Source organism: Mastomys coucha, unplaced genomic scaffold, assembly GCF_008632895.1.
Source record: "Mastomys coucha isolate ucsf_1 unplaced genomic scaffold, UCSF_Mcou_1 pScaffold3, whole genome shotgun sequence".
Lineage (NCBI taxonomy): Eukaryota > Metazoa > Chordata > Mammalia > Rodentia > Muridae > Mastomys > Mastomys coucha.
The window spans coordinates 18,146,742-18,160,170 of record NW_022196909.1 but is presented as its reverse complement, the minus strand read 5'-3'; the positions used below and the strand labels follow the sequence as shown (position 1 = coordinate 18,160,170).

Sequence of the window (13,429 nt, the reverse complement as noted above, 5' to 3'; positions counted from 1 at the left end):
AAGTTATGAACTTCGCTGTCTACCCCAAATCTGAATGAAGTAGCCTTTTCATATGGGTAGCCCCAACCCAGACTGAGATGAGATGGGTTTTTCTAAGGACATCTATCTATCATGCCTGCGTCATATCAGCTAAGTCCACCCCCTTCTGATATGGGAAAAAGCACCCTGCAGAATAGCTGCTCCCTGGCCTAAAGAGAAATGAGACAGCAACTTCAGTCAAAATGAAACACTTAACTAAGTTTCCTGGTTTTGCATTTGTTCAAATGGGAAACATCTCTCTCTTTCTCCCCACCCCCATGTATGTATGTGTGTGTATGTGTGTGTGTGAGAGAGAGAGAGAGAGAAAGAGAGAGAGAGAAAGAGAGAGAGAGAGAGAGAGAGAGAGAGAAAGAGAGAGAGAGAGAGAGAGAGAGAGAGTTTATATGTGTGTGGGCATACACTAGCCTGGGAACTTGCCAAATATGCTGGGCTTCTTGGCAGTAAGCACCAGGAATCCACCTGTCTACACGGTCTCAGTTCCACATAGAATACAGGCACGCAGAGCCCCACCACACTTGGCTCACCCTTTGTTTTCTTTAATGTTGTTCTTGGGGATTGTGTTTGCAATGTAAGCACTGTGCCAACTGAGATCTTTGCTCCACCACACACTTAAAGCATAGCATAGAGCTGAAAACAAGACTAGTTAGTTGGTCAAGGCTATGAACTTCCCTCAAATCTACAAAGCCTTCAAATCCTGTTTCAGACCTGATTCAGACCCATGGCTGGGTTATTCTGAGCTTATTTCTTGTCTTCAATAAGTCAGAATATTGGCCTCCTAGGACCTTAGGCTCCAATCACTTCTAGAATCCTAAGCTTAAAGAAACCTTCCATGCCAACACTGGGCCACCTGCATGTCAATACTAAATATGAATTTTCTTAGTAAATATATGCCGGAAATTGTTTTCCCCTAGAATACAGTATCACACTTTCTAAGAACATCTCAATTGCCTGCGGTTACTGGAAGTCTCCTGTTTCAAACCAATAACTGTAGTATTAAACCAATAATTGTATTATTGGGAAACTCAGAAGGCATGGGGAAAGACAGGATTCATTATTAACTGCGCTGCTGCAGTACAAGGAAACCTAGTGACCTTAGTTCTTAGCTACTTCATCTGCCCATCAATACATCCATGTCTCCTACTGCTTATGGCCACTTTTGCTGGGCTCAGCAGACAGGAGGAAGCTATTAGCAAGCACACTGTGGTTTTAATTAAGCTGCCCTTTCCTAGGGAACAGTTCTACATACAGGTTCATTTTAATATGAACCGACTTCACAAACAGTAGTGGTGTCCCTCACCCACTGCAATCTCCCTCTTCCCCTGCTCCTTGTCAAATGATATGAAAGCCCATATTAGTTTTCCAGGACTGTTGGGACAAAGTATTTGATGGAGATGGAAGTGTAGAGATCAGAAGTTCTTTTTCTCACAGGGCTGGGCTAGAAATTTAATGTCAGCAAGGCAATGTGTCACTAGGGTTGATTCCCTGAGTGAAGGAGTTCTAAGCACATTTACTTGACCCACAAATGACTGTTGTTTTGCTGTGTCTTCATGTGGTCTTCCTGTTAGACAGACACACCAGCATCCAAATCTCTTTGTGAGTGGACACCAGTCTTACTAGATCATGCCCTACCACAATGGCCTCATTTTAGCATAGTTAATTATTCAAATGCCATCCCTCCCAAGGTAGTCAGCTTTGAAAGTGTGGAGGATCGTGACTGCAACACATGAATTAAGGAGACAGGCATCGGGTCTTAGCAACAGCAAGCAATGGTGGTTTCCTACGAGCCAGGAAAATTTGTAGTCAGGACATCACATCTGAAGACCCAATGGATTTGGACCTCACCTTTACCACTGACTGTCCATAGTGACCTCAAGCAACTATCTTTTTTAAGTTCTCTGCTTTTGAGTTCTCCTATATGTAAGTGGTTTGTAATGACTCCTGGCACAGGGGAATGTATGACATCCTTCTCACACAGAAAACTCTCCGTGTTTTCTGTGACGTTATGCTTTCCTTTTAAAATGAATAAATACAAATTTTCCTCATGGAAGAAGGTATAACAATACATTACAAAAACAGGGAAACATTTTGGAACTCACAGTGAGGTAAGCTGAAGTAAGTATTTTTGAATTTTCTGTTATTCACACGTTTCTTTTATACTCAGAGATTAAAAGGACTTTAGCTTTGGGTCATAGAGTGGCTTGTGATCCACATGTGGCAGATTCTAGTCCAGCCTGTATCTTGCCACATTATATCCCATCCTAATGTTTTCTCTCCCATCTAAACCAAAGACAGCTTTCGACTGTGTGTCTAATTCTTTCTGAACAAACTGAAGACACACACTTCCAAATGCAGGTGTCTGACATCATACATACAAGAAAACCTTCACTCTAGGCCAATGTCCTTCTTTACTACACACTAGTTCATATGCCTTCTAGCGAAAATGTGCTAGTCATGTGAGTACTTCCACTAGACAGTCCTAGTCTTTGGATGTCATAGAATACTCAGTGTCCTCCACAGGCTCATGTGCCAAATAGTTCCCATCTTGTGGTAGTGTTTGGGACATTGTGAAACCTTCCAGGAGTAGGCTACTGGGGTAGTCAGCATTGAGTATTTATAGCCCAGTTCTATAGTTCCAGGCCAAGCCCTCTGGTTTCTTGTCTGAAGAGGAATGAAGAAGCCATGCTATAAGTTTCCAGTGCCATTGACCAAGACAGTCCGAGCCACTATACCTTCCCTGCCATAATAGATTGTATGCCCTTAAACTATAAATCAAAATAAATTTTCTACCCATTAAATTGTTCCTCTTGGATTTTCTATCATAGCAACAACAACAACAAAAAATATAATATACCAGGTTCTCCTGGGCCACCTATTCTACTGAATCTTTCTCCTTATCCCTGGTCCATATCACTCCCCACTCTCTTCAGCAGGTTTTCCAGCTCCTACCTTTTCACATAGGTTGTATAAAGTTTTAAGCCTATTCTTTCCCTGACTGCATCCCCTTCATTTTATGTCCCCCCTGTCAACGTCATTATTCTTCACTGGTATCACAGAGGTTCTAGCAACAGCAAGCTGCTTAATTATATACCATAGTGAATCGATCTTGTGACCTTTGACATAGGAAATACTTTCTCTTTCCTCAGTGTCTCAGCCATTGATTTAGTTTACATTTAAGGTTTGGTTAAAATATCATGGACCTCCTCTTCAAAACACCTATAAAATTTGCAAAACACATCCTTCCAAAATTCATATAGAAGCTTACTCTTAAAGTTCATATGTGTCGGTATCAAAAAATTTGGGCTTTAGGAGAAGTGATTACACTTGAGGGCTCTGATCATCTGAGTGGGATTAATGGATGTATGAGAGAGTTCTCAGAATGCTTCCGGTCCAGTCTCAGCTGCTCCTCTGCTGTGTGGGGTCATTATAAAATGATATAACCTTAGAAATAGCTTCTACCACAAGACAAATTTGCTAATGCCTTGATCCTTGGTTGTTCTAGCAGCAGAACTGTGAAGAATAACTTATATGCTCTGAAATATTTTATGATAGCAGCAGGAACAGACTATACAGCGCTCCCACCACACCCAGGTTGGGCTGGGCTCCTCTTCCTGCCCCTTCCTCAGTCTGTATACGGTGGTCCTATGCCACAGACTGCGTTGCTGCCAGGACCTCTTGTTCCGCGGGGTGATTAGACTTCTGGCCTGGTGGGCAAAGAATTCGGCAAGTGACAAACAGACAATACAGAGAAGTACTGAATCTGAGTGTAAAAATCAGGCTTATATAGTACACAGAAACAGGGTGAATGTCAGGGATCACGTAGGCAGGTAGTGGTCACATCAAAGTCAGTAAGAACAAACAGCCAGGTGTAAATGGTTCCTTAGGAAGAGCAATAGTGCTCTTCCCCGCTGGGCTATCTTGGCAGCCCTAAGCAAACTCTCAGTGGTCTGAAGCAGGTAAGCACCAGGAGGTCCCATTCTAGCAGCTCCTGGGAATGGTTTGGCTTGCAATGCAAACATTAGTTCAGGAAACTTTTCAACTCCTCTCTAGTTTGGAAAGCAATTCTGCCTTGTGTGGCACTGCTCTTAGAGTTCTAACTTTGTTTATGGATAGCAATAGTGCCTGACTTCTATCTCTAACTCTGGAGACATCTTGTCTGATAAGGTAGCTTCCTTGTGAGAATCAGTAGGCAATAATGCCTGACCTCTATTGCTGACTCTGGGGACACCCTGTCTGATAAGGCAGCTTCATTGTAAAAATTTCCTAGCTAATAACAGCTAGTAAGTCAACTAGGATCATTGAAACACTGTGGAGGCCAGGAAACAATGTTCAATCTCAGTTTTAGCTATTTACGAATCATTTCTCAGGGCACCTATATGCCTGAACAAAGAAAACACGCAAAATTCTCTACAGATTTTTGCAGAGACCAATCTGGATCACATCTGAGTTAGGAGATGCCTTTTGGAGGTGCTTTTCCCAAGGCCTGGGATTTCCCACCCCCAGCTCCCATTAAATCCCTCAATGGCTTATCCTGTAGTCTCTCTAGTCTCTGCAGCTTTTTCCTGGTATCTCTACTAGCCTGGTCTATAAAAGCCGTAGTCACAGTAGCTTTGTGCTCCTCGCTGCTGGAGTCATAGAGTGTATATTGGTGCCTCCATGAGCTGCTCTAGAAAGTCTTGGGTGACTCATCTGGTCCCTACTTAACCTCATGTAACCTCATGTACTTGGCGGGTTGTTGTGCAGCCCCCTTGAGACCTACTAGCAGAGACTAGTGATAGACCTTCAGACGCCCCTTACCTTCTGCTGTATTAAAGACCTGGTCAGGTCTAGTCAGGAGAAACCCACTGTTGACAACAGCCTGGTCAATCGATGGTGTCCCCATGTCTGAGGGGCCATTCTTTCTGGCTTCCTGCATTATCATCTCTCATTCTTCAGTCCTGAAGAGCACTGTCACGAGTTGTTGGATATCATCCCAGGTGGACTGATGAGTAAATAAAACAGTTTCAAAGAGATCAATCAGCCCCTTGGGGTTATCTGAAAATGGGGTGTGTTGGCCTTCCAGTTGTACAAGTTGGCGGAAAAGAAAGGCCAATATTGCATAGCCTGATTCCCTTATCATCTAGAGGCCCAAATGCCCTCAGCGGGAGAGCCACCATGGTATCAGGGGAGGCTGTTCTCAGACTTTGGGACCCCATGGTGGGACCTCCTCCCTCCGGTAAAGGGGGGTACAATGGCCATCATCCCATATGGGCTGAGGATCCCAGAGCTGGTGCTGGCACTGGAGGGGCCATGGGGGCAAAGATATGGATATGGAGGGTCTTGGAGCAGCAGGTCCACTGTTGAAGAGTCTTAGAGGATCGACTTTTTCTCAGGTCCGGACAGCCAGAACCTGTGAGGTGGATCTTGGGGAAAGAAAGGCTTTTATCCATGGGGCGTGGGGGTCCTCCACTAGATTCTTCCAGATAACTATATAGGGCACTTAGTCTGAGTGCCTGAGGGATCCTGGCCAAAAGACTCTTTCCTCTACTACTTGGATCACCTGCAAGTCAAAGGTCCCTATGAGTGGCCACTCTACTCTGAAGTTGGGCCATTTGGTGAAGCAGAGAGTACCTAACTTGCCTTTCTTTACTACTAGTTACAAGTTTTCTTCTCTTTTCCTGACAAGTTTTCTTCTCTTTTCCTAACTTCCCTCCAGTGGTTAACTAGGATGTTTAATGGAGTAGGTCCAGTCTGCCCCATGTCCAAAAATGCTGTCAGTCCAAGTCCACAGGAGATAACCAACACCAACAAACACAGAGAAAGACAATCAACACACGGTTCGCTCCTGCCACGGGCACAGAAACCAGGTTATAGCAAGACTTAATACTGGGTCTTGCCATTTCTAAAAAGAGTAGAGCCCTCCCGACTCCCTCCAGGGGGCCCTAAAGCATCCTCCAGACTTCCATGGTCACAGCCCGCAATTGACCTCACCAGACCAGAGGGTTTCCAGCCAACCCCTGTGCTGAAGAGCTAAAAGTGAAGGCAAAAGACAGACAAACACAAACACAAGTAGGCACCTGTTGCTGAGCTCAGCCTTTTCCCCTCAGATCAGTCTAGTTGGTGGTCACTCGAGGGGTCTCCTTAAATCCCGGATGAGCCCCCAAATGGAAGACACCCCCATCCCCAACCATGACCCTCGGTCAGTGGTACTTACTTCAAGATGCCCCAGAGTGAGACACCAAGATCCAGATCAATGCAAAAGCAAGAGGTTTATTTTCCGAGTCGGGATCAATCCTCCATCAGTCCCTTGAGGTGAGTGACAAGAAGGCAACCCCCAAATGGCTATTACAAGCAGTTTTTATACTTTTTAGGGACATAGGTTACATCAGCAAGGTTACAGTTCAAACTTATTGGCTAAGCATATTGACCTTTAAATCTATTGGCGAGCAAGCATGACAGACATTAGAATTCTAGGACTTTCCAGAGGGTCAGGTGACTGTTAGTATGTTCTGAGATTCTTTTTTTTTTTTTTCACTCTAGAATGTTCCTGTGGGTGGAGAATGGTGTAAGCCACCTTACCCGCCCAGTGGAAGTAAGGAGGCAAACACTCAGCTCTTCCCCATGCAGTTTAATTAGGATCCTTGTAATCTTGCTTGTTACATCTTACTTATTTCTACTTACATTTTATTAGTTACATCTTGCTTCTTACATCTTACTTATTACTATTTCTACTTACTCCTATTCCTATTCTTAGTTCTATTCCTACATCTTACTTCTATCCTTACATACTTACTCCTATCTATCATACTTACTCTTCTTTATCCCATACTTACTCTTCTATCCCATCACCAGTCCTAATTCTACATAATTACTTACTATCTCTACATACTTACTCTTCTAAATCTATATCTTACCTCTAACCCATCACCAGCCCTAATTCTACATACTTACTCCTATCTCCACACACTTACTTACTCTCTCCATACTTACTACTACCTACATACTTACTCACTACTACTTATTCTCCCTACATACTTACCCTTAATTCTATTCTCTCTTCAGCCCCCAGCCCTTGTGGGTTAAATACTTTCCCTGGTCCCAATCAGCATTGGCTACGTGGCAAAGCATAATATGCTACGAGAAATCATGCCAGCTTGTATCACAAACTGGAGGCACACAGCTTTTCCAACTAAGGCTTGTTTATCTCAATGCTCTCTGCTCTGGCCGGAGACCAGGTGTTCAATATATATGTATATAGGGTGGCAGCTGCGGCTCCCCACAAATGGAACTTAGCCTAGCCCTGACCCCAGGCAGGATGGGGAAGCTGTAAGGAGGGTGTGGGACTGGAAAACCCCTAAGGGTTCCTCACTATCCTGACACTACTGAACTGAACTGCTGGTATCCTGACAAATGGAGACTGGAAATGCCTCAAGGAACTACTTCTAAACAGGTCCACAACCCTTCGTCCTATTTACACCATCTTTTCTCCCTTATCCTTGGATGGTGGGCTAGAAGCAGGGATTGAAGCATTTGTGAATCCTCATTAAAAGTAGGTTAAAAAAAATCTAAGCCTACTAGGGAGTGCAGTTTACTGACTTGGTCCTCACAGCCTGCTTAACCTGTTTTCTTATAGAGTCTAGGACTACCAGACCTGGGTGCTGCCACCCACAATGAGGTGGGCCATCCGCATTAATCACAAGTTAAGAAAATATTCTACAGGCTTGGCTAGAGCCCAGACTTCTAGAGGCATTTTATCAACTGAGGTTCTCTCCTCTCTGATGATGCTAGCTTGTATCAAGTTGACATAAAGCTAGCCATCAAAAAAAAAAATCTAATGTTATTTTATCAAAACAAGTCATTATTTATTGAGGTATTCATCTCTCCAGAATAGCAAGTTTCTTATAGCCAGTCACATTGTTTGTTAACTGATGAATCTGTCCAGTACAGTAGATGCTGACACACTGGATGTCCTGAGAATATCCCCCTTTTTTTTCTTCCATTTAGGTGCTGGGTGACGTCAATACCTTAATCATTTTCCATCCTGTATATATCAGAGTTTTATAGCTACAAGGAACAAAACTCATCTTTGTGGATTTAAATACACAATAATCTTGCTGAAAGTAATAGGCTAGCTCACTGAATCAGTGGGATGATCAGAAAGTATGACAGAGGGATATCAAATGCAGTACATAGGTCACTGTTGGTCCCACAGGCACTGTTTCTTTCATAATGTTCCCACTGGGTAGATTGCCCATCCTCTGTGGATGAGTCAGACAACGGTGTATTCGTCTGACTGGTTAAGCCTTGAAGAGCCAAGGTGAGTTCATGTGGCTCTTCAGTTAGTGAGGAGATGATCTTTGCAACCTGGTCAGGGAGACTGAGCAAATTCTTCAAACAATGGCCCTAGCTGAGATCATGGCACTTAGAAAGGTCACTGTAGTTCTCTTGAGCCTACCGGACTCAATAGCATAGAAGCCAGGTTAAAAACTAAAGAGTGGCCGGGCGGTGGTGGTGCACGCCTTTAATCCCAGCACTTGGGAGGCAGAGGCAGGTGGATTTCTGAGTTCGAGGCCAGCCTGGTCTACAGAGTGAGTTCCAGGACAGCAAAGGCTACACAGAGAAACCCTGTCTTGAAAAAAAAAAAAGAGTGAGCATGTTGCTCCGTTGTGGAACACTTGTCTAGTATGCACAAGGCCCTACGTTCAAACCTCAAAACTGCAAAACAATAGGAAAACCTCGAATAATGAAGAATAAAATATGGATCTCCCCTGTGCTTCCAGAAACCAACTTTCCAAAGGGCAGTGTTCACCTGGCTCTTGAATGCTTCAGTTTTACAGTGGAAAATATAGTTGAAAAAGAATATGAGCTGTGATGTCATATACTGCTCAGGAAGTGTATAGAGTCTTCACTAAAATGTGGTGCTCAGCAGTCAAAGACACATTCTTTCCCCACTGCCTAGGCCCCACTGCCTAGGCCCCACTGCTGGCCACTTCCACCCACACACTGATCTGTCTGGGTACTAGAGTGTAGATTGCCTATTGAAATTCTGGTTTTTGTTTTGTTTTATTTTCACTACAGATGGACAGAATTTCTCTGGTAAACTTGGGACTGTGGAGTGTGACTCTCTGCCCAGAACCTCTTGAAGAGAGTCACATTATTAAACGTTGGTTCTATAGAACCGGTCTGACGTTGCCTAGGCTCAGCGAATTTAGAGCTCTGCTGTCCCCACCATCACCACCGCCAAACCTTCAGAGGAAGCGAAACTTCCAGAATTTTCTAATGACATAAATGACATACCACTCCTGCAGGCATCCAGGTGAGGCTGACTTTGGAAGAAATATGTTTCAGGATGAGAGCTGAACACCAGGAATCTTCCCCTTCACATTTGCGGCCGACCAGGCTCCTCTGCTGGGGACTGCGTGCCCTCTAGTGGTGGACGGGCCGACTTAGTGGTTCTGAGTTGGCCCTTTCCATCCACTGGAAACCATTGGTGCTCAAAGCAGGCAAGGACAGGCAACAAGACACCCTTCAGGACAGTGAGTGGCCCATGGTACAGCTCTGAAAAGCGAGGTAAAAGTTTCCTATGAAAAGACTCAGGGTGTGTTTGAAGGAAAAGGAAGCGAAGTCTTTTGCAGGTACTTTGTCATTTTCCAGGATACTATTCTCCATGTGTGGCAGGTATCCCGGGGCTTCTTATGAACGAGGCCCCAAGGCTGCGTGGCATTTCAGCCACAGTGGCTCTGCAGTCTTGCTGCACTGTTTTTTAGATGTGGAGCCTGAATCTAGGCAGAAAATGACTTCTCTGCTTTGGACTATGTGGATAGCTGTCAAGATCTGCATGCAAGGGACAAAAGAAACCCCCCAGCCTGACCCTTACCCTGCTGACCGGGGGTGGGGGTGGGGCTGCTACCCCATACTTTTTTCTGAAAGTGCATGGTGACTGAATGGGAGAGGAGTTAATAATCCTATGGCTTTGGCCATTCTATTATGCTCTGAGAGTTATTTCTTCGGAAGGTGCATTAGTGTCGTTTGCATTTACATCAAGACCTTGACTTTGGAATCACAGTTCTAGCTCCACCACGATCCATTAGCTAGCCTATGACCTTGAAACATTAACATCCTCTTGGGCTTTGTGGTCATAATGCTTTTCTAATTTAGTTCTGTGTCAGCTAAGTATCTACCTATATATTGTCTGTATACTGTACAACTTGTGTGGATATATATATGTATATACATATATGTTAAATGTGTGTACATATATGTACATATAATATCTGAGGTGATGGCAAATATAGTACTAGTCACAATAGTGGTCTCTTCCTCATCCTCCCTATCTTCACAATCCCACATTCTCCTCAGACCTGTCCATGCATGGAGCATGAATATTCTCGGGTGTAATATTTGGTTTCCACCTCAACTTGCTACAACTTAGAATCACCTGAGAGGGTAACATCAACTGAGGGATTATTACTATTACTACTATTACTATTTTATCTCCAGAAGTAGGTAACTTGGGTCTTGCTCATCAGCCAGCTCCCCTGTTCCATTTTCAGACACACAGATGACATCTGGAAACGTTCTGCTATCCTTGTTTTTAACTGCTGTGGCTTACTGACTCAAAAACCACTGAATCTGAAACAAGTTCCGGATCATTTCCTTCAAGGATTAACTCATCCTCCTGGGTGTGAGAAAGGGAACAGGCAGCACCTATCTTTGCCTGAACTCCGTAGATCAAAGACATTTTGGATTTCAACCACAGCCCCACTCTCCTTAATGGAGACATGATGTGAGCACACACAGACCTTATCATGTATCAGATCAAACATCCTTGATCTCACTCTGAACAGACAGTTCAGACAGCAGCCAGTTCCTGGTTCCTCACCTTTTATTAACCCAGAGCCTCCTCTTTTTCTTTCCAAGGAGACTATGCTTTACATTGACGTCCCTCCAGATTTCCTCTGGGGTCCACAATGCCCGCACACCCCTTAAGAGTGATGTTGACGTTTTCCGGAAGGGTGATAGACCAAAGGCTGAGCATGCTCTTCATTTTTGAAGCAGTTGTAGCAAAGACTGAGGAATTATCTTAACTGCCTTAGTCGACGTGGGATAACCTGCCCCGCTCATGAGCAGACACTTCTGGAGGCAGCCCAGACAAGGAGGCGACGCAAGAGGAAGATCTCACCGTTTTCATGCTTGGTCTTCTCTCTTGCCACTGAGTTAATTCTTCTCACTACGGCTGATTCCTTAGCTGATTCATGACCATGTTTCCAGGTTTCCATTATTGACTACGGACCAGCAGCACTCCAGGGACAACCTTCCCTCCCCAGGTTTTCAGGACCAGATTTGGAGTGCTGAGGCAGCCAGCTGCCTGGACTGGATTTTTTCAGCTTCTCTGGTGTTACGTCACTGTGGGATTACTCCAATGAGTGAGAACTCCAGCTGCTTGCGTTCTTAGTCTCTCGTGTAGGATCCAGCTGTTATGATCCATTTCAAAGTTGGCTAATTAGAATCTTCAAATATATACTTATTCATTCTAGTAGTTCTGCACTCTACAGCCCCCGACCACCACAGATGTCACAAAATAAGACCCTCCAAGTCCCAATTTCATGTACTGCCCTTGCCTTACAGGGGGGGCTAATAAACAGACCCAGTTCACTACAAACAACATTAGAGACAGTCACTCCAATGACACTTCTCCTTTATAAAACGAAAAGAAGGAGCTGTCAGACCGTGGACCTATGCCAAAAGGCTTGGTAAAGCAGAGCAGCTCTGAGACCCCAGTACCCAGGTACCCACTTAAAACAGCAGGTGCCTCCCTGCTCCTGCCGATTCCTGGCCTGGAACACGTGCCACACTACCCATGTTGGTCACAGGTTGGTCATTAGCAGAGTTCTCCATGCTAATGAGGTACCTAGAGGCCTTGAGGGTTTGGCCAATAACCTTCCCTCCCCAGACATTCCTTCCTACAAAAGGTATTTAATCTCTGGCCCACCCTGAGAAGTTGGTACACATCTATTTTCCACAATAAACAACTAATAAACAGTCTGAAACCAAGGCCTGTGTCTTTCATCGAGAACCACCCAGGGGAACATGGAGAAGGCCTTCGCCTACAGAGTCACAACCTATATCTACCACAGAGAAGGCCTCTCTGTGCACCAGACAACCACCAAGAGCTCCCATTTCCCCTGGACTGGGGCTAGTCACCATCATCAGCCCATGCCCTCCACCCCACTGTTTCCAGCTCCTACCAAGTCAACAGCACCTAGATATCCAGGACTTTGGGAACCCCCGATACCGGCCTTGCCGTTCCCTGGGCCGAGCATATCAAACCATCACAGTACCATATCTCCTTTCTGGTCTCTTCGTGTCTGAATCTAGTCCAGCCACCGAGCCTTTTATTTGCGGTTCTATCCATGTGTCCCCACTCCCTGCCCTTTCCCTGTATCACCAAGGAATCATTCATCAAGACTCACTCTGTACACACACACATGCATGCAGCACAAAAAATAAAATAAAATAAAAAACAAAAATCCCCCAATGAAGCCTACAACTAACCCATTGAAAATTGTAAAATATACCTTGACGAACCCAGTGCATTTTAAAAATGGCCTACCATACTATAAATTACTGACTTATTTTGCTTCCTGTGCCAACAGTTCTATCCAAGGGATGGGAAAGTCTAAAGCAGAACTGCTATGGTGGAGCTCAGGCTCCTAGCTAACCCACCAAATCGACTGCCATGGACACTGAGTTACACTGCTGGGCAGGAGCTACCCAATTTCTGTAGTTCCCAGCAGTGAGTAGATGCCTGAGAGTCAGGGGATACTAGCTTCGGCTTCCCACATTTTAGACTGCGTTTCCCCACCCCTGTAGGTGGTGCTCAGTGCTTCCCTAACGCCTAGCATCCCACGGTGTGTGATAAGCACAGTCAAGCTGCCTGTGACTCACCTCCCCAGAGGCTGAGCCCAGCGCCCTGGCATGGGGCGGAACTCGAACCCACAGTTCGTCTGCTCAGTAAATTTCTCAGATCTGACTCCTTTGTTTGAAAATGGCACGGAGGATCTGATACTTGGGGTCCCTTCTGCCTTGGTGGGAGACAACCTCATTCCTCTGTAGTGAATGAATAACAGTTTCTTCTCTGACCCAGAGAATCCTAGGTTCTCTTCATTGGCTAAAGAAGGTTGGTTATAGATTCATATAAATATAGGAAGGAAGAGGTTTACGGAGGCAGAGTCTGGCAGCCCTGGCCGATGCCTTGTTCTGAATCCCATGCCAAATGACTGCAGTCCAGCCCTTCAGTTTTCACCTACTGAGACCACCACAGAACAACCCCCGCCCCCACCCCCACCTCTCGCCCCGCCCCCACAGCTGAGTACTCGCTTCACTTTCCCTCTGTACCACTGTTTTCCATTTA

The 13,429-nt window shown here is 45.0% G+C and overlaps 1 long non-coding RNA gene across 1 annotated transcript; it reads left to right on the top strand.

Moving 5' to 3' along the window:
• The first annotated feature begins 9,221 nt into the window (after positions 1-9,221).
• LOC116074899 lies at positions 9,222-12,069 on the top strand. The gene is made up of 2 exons (XR_004112334.1): positions 9,222-9,331; positions 10,936-12,069. It is a non-coding gene; the product is annotated as an uncharacterized LOC116074899 (long non-coding RNA).
• Positions 12,070-13,429: the final 1,360 nt, after the last annotated feature.